This window comes from Myotis lucifugus, unplaced genomic scaffold, assembly GCF_000147115.1.
Source record: "Myotis lucifugus unplaced genomic scaffold, Myoluc2.0 scaffold_9389, whole genome shotgun sequence".
Classification (NCBI taxonomy): Eukaryota; Metazoa; Chordata; class Mammalia; order Chiroptera; family Vespertilionidae; genus Myotis; species Myotis lucifugus.
In genome coordinates this window covers 1-6354 of record NW_005880437.1, presented here as the reverse complement: position 1 = coordinate 6354, position 6354 = coordinate 1, and the positions used below count along the sequence as shown (strand labels likewise).

Here is a 6354-nt window from a genome sequence, read left to right as displayed (position 1 = left end):
TCTATTCTCTAGTATGTATTCCACCCAGTTTCTTTATTTTTAAAAAAGTGTTTTTAACTGATTTTTAGAGAGAGGAAGGGAGAGGATTAGAGAGAAACATTGAGGAGAGAGAAGTATCATCTCATCAGCTGCCTCCTGCATGTCCTCCCCACTGGGAATCAAGCCGGGAACTGGGCATGTGCCCTGACCGGGGAATCGAACCAGTGACTTCATGGTTCATGGATTGGTGTTCAGCCACTGAGCAACACGGGCTGGTTCACCTAATTTCTTTATTGGAGACAGTAGAATTCCCTTGGCAGTCATAGAAGGAAGTGTTTCTGCAGATGAACTTTTTACCAAAATTCAAAGTCCGGCAGATGCACTCATTAAAAGGAGAAACTTCAGTGGCAGATGGCAGCCAGTCAACAAGTTCAGTCTCTACTCCGTCCACCTCATTCAAACCTAACAACACTTCTGAAAACTCTCAGTCCGGAAATGGGGAGCTTTGTGGGACACCACCCGCTTCTGCTACAAAGTCAGATTCTGCAACAGGAGGAGAAAGATCCAGACATGCCCTTCCGTCTCAGGACCTAGTGGGTGTTCACATCAGAGACCAGCGGAGGACCTCACTGCCAGAGCAAAGACCAACCCAGACACTTGAAGAAAGGAAGAGAAGAGAGAAAGAAAGAGGAAGAACACAGAGAGAGGTTAAGAAAGAAATTGAGAGGAGAAAAACTGGAAAAGAAATGTTGGAGTATAAAAGAAAGCAAGAAGAGGAATTAGCAAAAAGAATGTTCGAGGAAAGAAACGGAAAAGTCAGAAAGAAGATAGGGTAGCTTGAGAGCGTACAAAACATCAGATTGCATTGGACCGTGCAGAGAGCTACTCATTTTCCAAATACACAGGAAGAAGTAGAAGCTGCTAACGCTGCTGCCTTGCTGGCTACACAGGCTGAAATAGAAGTTAAGAGGGACACTTCTGCAAGAGAAGGAAGCAAAGTTGCAAGAATTCAATTCCATCTTTCTGGTGGTTCTCTCTTTACAAATCAGTTCCCTTCTGAGGCTCCTCTAGAAGAGGAAAGGCAGTTTGCTGCACAGGCTATTGGCAACATTTATTGTAATTTTTCATTAGCAACCATTTTCCCAGGAAAGAATTTACCAAAGAAGTGTATAAAAAGAATTTATTGGATGTGAAACTTGCCCCCAGTGCGTCAGTGGTACTGTTGCCCAGTAAGAAGGCCAGCCTCATCCCTGGTACATTTTCCAGTGCAGACTTTTGGACACTGTTGGGAGAGTATTTTGCCATTCCTTGCCGTCTGGGGATTGATTAGCAACTTCTTGTTCAGTAATCCTTCCTCTGAATGGATCTCAGTGAGAACAGCATCTTGGGAACCTTCAACCCTTGCATTGGCTAGCAATTCAGGGGAAAAGGGGAAACCAGCAAAAGGAGAGTGCTTGAGAAATGGGGGGAAGATTTTTTTTTTAAAGGAGGGGAAGATACATAGATTGAGGGACTCAAGATGATGGTGAAGATGAAAACATTTGTGATGGAAATTCTACTCAACAGGTTTGGTGTGACAAGTACATTAGGTGCAATGATCATTGTTTCTTATATGGTTTAACTAAACTAAAATTCTACTGGAGAAGTGAGACTGCTTTATGTCTTCTAACCAATCTATAAAATGTCTCTTTATTCCTGCTTAGTGGGTTAACGTTGTTTAACTCAGACAAGTCAAGAGATTAAGTAACTCACTGCTGTAGTAACTCAGTTGCATATAGTAACCAACTGCTAGAAACCTAAAAGAATAAAAGAGCTGCCACAACCTCCCTTTATCAGATTTCTTATTCAGTATTTCATATATCCATTGGCCCTGTGCTCTCAGATAATACGTTTTGTTTAGAGCTATTTTGCTCCAGAACTCCTAAGTCCACACAAGGTAACTGGTATGGCACAGAGTAATTTGACTCTAAGAGCGTTTTAACTAGCCAGTCAGGTGATTTATGGTTTATTTTTCTCTTTCCGCTTATCAGCTGCAAGCAAAATCTTATAGTTTTTAATCTTAAACACTGAATAAAAATCCTTTTTTATTTAAGCATTTTCTGGGTCACCTGGACGACCCAATACCGATTGCGTTTCAGGGCCCACTTTGGTTCTTGTGTTGATGGTTGCATTGGCCCCAGTGAGCTGCCATAGCCTCAGCAGTTCACTTTTATTGTCAGCTTCTCACCCAAGTTCTTGGAAGCCCGGTTTACAGGTTTTCACGTTTAAGAAACGTTGCTGGGTCTGGGCCACTCCCTATGGCTGTGCAAGTTCATAGCACAAGAGTACGGGCATGGCCGCCTGGACGAATTCTTACAGAGTCTGTAGCTATTTATGGTGGCTCCCCCACCCCCCCCCCCACTTGGGACTGTGTTTTCCCAGAAAGATTCTTTTGTCTAATTCTCAAAAAAGTGATGTAGGATTGGCATGGCTCTAGGCATGTGCTGTTCCCAGACTAAATGTCCTAAAATGTAGCTGGGTTTACAATGCTTCTATGTTAAAGTGTTCCCAGTTCTCGTCTGAATTAAGAACAGACTCACTCTAAACGTGTTCTGCCCTTAGCTGCAGCTGCATCTTTCCTTGCATTTTGCCCATCGGCCAAGCTGGGTCCAAACACGCTGTACTTTCTGGCTGTCTCCTCCTATGTGTGCTCCTCTCACCACCAGGAACATACCTGTCTGCTGACACGGTATTGGAGCTTACAGGCCCTGCCTACTATACGTCCATGAATATTTCCATGCTTCTCCCCACCCCCGCTAATGTCATATCATATCTCCTGAGAATTAGCATCATGTGGTGAGGAACACAATCTTGGAACCAAAAATAAAATTTTTATTCTTCCTAGTGAAAAACTTCCTTGGAGTTTTTGTTGTCTTATCCACTAGACTGGAAGCTCCTTGAAGTATAAAGGCTGCATCTTGTTCATTTTAATATCCCTGTGATGCCTGCAACATATTTTATGTATAGTGTGTGCTTAATAAACATTTGCTGAACTCAATTGGAATTTTAATCTCAAAACTTCCCAAGTCTGTTAGAAATACAATGTTACTAGTTGGCTCATGGAAGATGGTGAGGAGAGCTCTGAGAGGTGGGGTAAGCCACAGAGCACGTTCCAGAGTTCATGCCTTTAACTCTCACATGGAAAAGCCTGAGGAGCTATGTCTTACCCCTAAAATCGGTTCCCTTTGACTAGTGTTGGTTCATTGCTAAAGAAATGATGGGTGATTGCCGGGTTTTTTTCTGTGTTTTTCCTCATTTTGTTCCCACTGGACTATCATTTAGATATTAAGCATGTGAGATACCCACAAGGATTCTGCACTCTTTTTTAGAAGGGATGCTAACTAGTGGGAGTTGCCATTTATCCATATTTTTATTATGCTCAGTATTATATGTTACTAGTGATGCAGAGTATCTTCGTAGGCTTATAATTCTTGGTAAGGGGAAAATCTCACACATGACAGTTAACCAGTTTCAGGCCTGCATCTGGTGATGTCTCATTCAGCGACAGATAATGCGTCATCACCACTGCTTCCTATTTTGAATGATGTTTTTCTCTCTCAAGCTACTCCGTGGAAGACACCTCAGTGTCATCTAGAGCAGTGGTCGCCAACCGGTGGTCCACGGTTAAGGGGCTGGAATAAGGAGCCCAATGAAAGATTCAGGCAGAGGCATGCAAAACTTTAAGAAAATTTGTCACAACAAGAAAACAGTTTTAGGCTTAATGCAATGTTCATTCTTTAACCTCTGTTAGGAAATTTGCAGGTGCTATTCAGAAGTCAAACTGCATAGTAAATCAATAGGCACATAGAGGATTGGTCTTTATTTCCCTGGAGTAATGCAAAAGCCAGCAAAACTATTGCATGTCATTACTTTGGGCTAGACTGGCTCCTGTTAGCTTATGGATCTAACACTGGTTCTATAAATTTTAAATAGGAAAATTGATTATTGAGAAATGAGAGTTCCTTAGTAATATATCAAGATGGGTGTCTTTTCCTCTAAAATTTCTCCAGATAAGAAAAATAACTGGAGTGATTGGCCAAACTCGATTTTCCAGAGGACTCTGCTGAGTGAGGAGGGTCAGGGGCCAGGACTGAGGTGTGACAGTGCTGTGGCAGGGAGGGGACACGAGGGTTTTGAGTAGTTGCTCTGAAGCCTTAGGAGCAATGGACAGGTGAGGAGGAACTTTAAGATATTCTGATTCAACTCATGCACCACCTCTTCAAGAAAACATACAGTGAAGATGTGTGTCATTTAGCAGGGTTTTCTGGAACTACATTTGCATTTTATTTGATTCCTCACTAGGCATATTAAATCTCAGGGTAACCCAGCTATGTTAGGGTTACAGTAGAAAGGACTCTTACAGCTCACATTGTGGGAGGAACAAGAGTAATAAAAAGATCGCTTAATGGAAGGCTTGAGGGCCATGGTCATTTAGAGCCAAGATGTGCAAAAGGGAAGAAAATTAGTAATTAGACAAAAAGCAAAATCACAGGCTTGAGGACATCGAAGTTATTTTTGTTTTGTTTTGCTTGAGTTAGGTACGAAGCTGGGTTTTGAGGAACTTTCATTAAACAGCATTTGTACATAAAGTATTTCTAAGAAAAAGAACACCATTGTGGGGAGCTGATATAGGGTTAAGCCTCGGACTGACCTGTGGGCAAAGTCACAAACAATTCCCAGCTTAGAGGGCACAGTCCTCTTAGCATAATTAGGCTTGACCTTATGAGGCTCTCTAGATCTTATCTGGGAAGCTAATGGGCTGAGGGAAGTGCAGGAAGTGTAACTATGGTCAAAACAAGTGAAACTCACAAGAACTGTGTAACTCTAGAAACCACTACCTTGTTTACCTCTCACTATAAAATAAAGGCTCAGCTTGCCTCGGGATCTCTCTCTGTGGCCTCAGCCAGGCACAGGAAGATCCACGGAGGCTAAGGAAAGCTAGAGAGTTCTGAACGCTGTCTCTGTGTAAAACATTCTTCGCCGACTCCGTCCACACCTTTGGGAACCCCTGGACCCCATGGGGCTGGACCCCAGCACACCATTAGTATACGTGAGCTTGTTGTATGTTGACAAAGCTGCACACCACAGTTTTAGTTGTCTTTCTACTCTTTGTCTCACCTCCTAACAAACACGTTTGGCCGCTCGTGTCAAATATAAGAGGCATATCTTGAACAAAGAATGAATGTCTCTGTTATTAGTGTCATGATCCTTCTCTCTTCCACAGTTATGCAGATGAACTACTCTCCATTAAACTGGACGTTTTGTCCCAAGGGCAAGAGACCTTAAGCTGGAATGAAATTCAGAATTGTATTGATATGGTTAATATTCAAATTCAAGAAGAAAATGACAGTAAGTATGGAATACTTTTTTTCTCTAGGATAGTGGGAAAATAAGGTGTCTCGACAACTTCTCTAGGGCTACAAATTTTGCTCATGGAGCCCTATGAAAGCACACTCCTCTAACATGTATGTATGTATTTATATGTAAATTATATGCTTATACTACTGTACCAACATATTATAACATTATAAAAATATATAAAAAGACATGAAAGGACAGACTAAAAATACATGTAAGTGGGGTGTGAAGAGAGCAGAGCGCCTGAAGGATGGCTCCTCTGTGTATAACACATCCAACAGCAACATGGGCTTACTCCTCACGGGTGGCAGGATGCTATGACCTTCCTGTGACATTACGCCCTATACATGAAAAAAATACAACAACAACCATACATAGAGGTCCTAATAATTTTTATTTATTGGTACTTCAGAGTTGACTGCTCTACATAACTCAGTTGTTTAGGCACTCAACTTTATTTTGACTTGCATTTGGACATTTTCCTGAAATATGACACAGGTTCCTGCCCTTGGAAGAAATTGGAACATAATCTAACTGTTGCCTTATAATCAGAAGTCATGGTGATTTGTTGTGTTTCTAGAAATTATGAACTATGAGCATGAAAAGTGGGCAGTCCCAAGAGGATATGCCCTGAAACATGCTTTCTTGAGTGTCAGCTGCCTCCTTATCATTTTCCTTTTGCATATAAAAACAGTGGGGAATAAGGAGCTGTGTAACTTTAGCAATCAGTTATTCACTAATTTCTGTAGCATGAACTACCAAATTCAAGCTTTAAGCAGTTTTTCCCATCATAAAAACCAGCAGCCCTGGCTGAGGTGGCTCAGTTGATTGAGCATCGTCCTGTGCACCAAAAGGTTGCTGGTTCAATTCCCCATCCGGGCACATGCCCCAGTTTGGGGCTTGATCCCTGGTAGGGGGTGTACAGGAAGCAGCCAATCCATGTTTCACTCTCACATTTGATGTTTCTCTCTCTCTCTC

General features: G+C 42.0%; 1 non-coding gene and 1 pseudogene across 1 annotated transcript; both read left to right on the top strand.

The window, feature by feature from the left end:
• The first annotated feature begins 242 nt into the window (after nt 1-242).
• Nucleotides 243-5367, top strand: LOC102434396 (annotated as a pseudogene).
• Nucleotides 5368-5596: 229 nt separating this feature from the next.
• On the top strand, nt 5597-5725 carry LOC111824865. Its single transcript, XR_002827931.1, has one exon. It is a non-coding gene; the product is annotated as a small nucleolar RNA SNORA11 (small nucleolar RNA).
• The last annotated feature ends 629 nt before the right edge of the window (nt 5726-6354 follow it).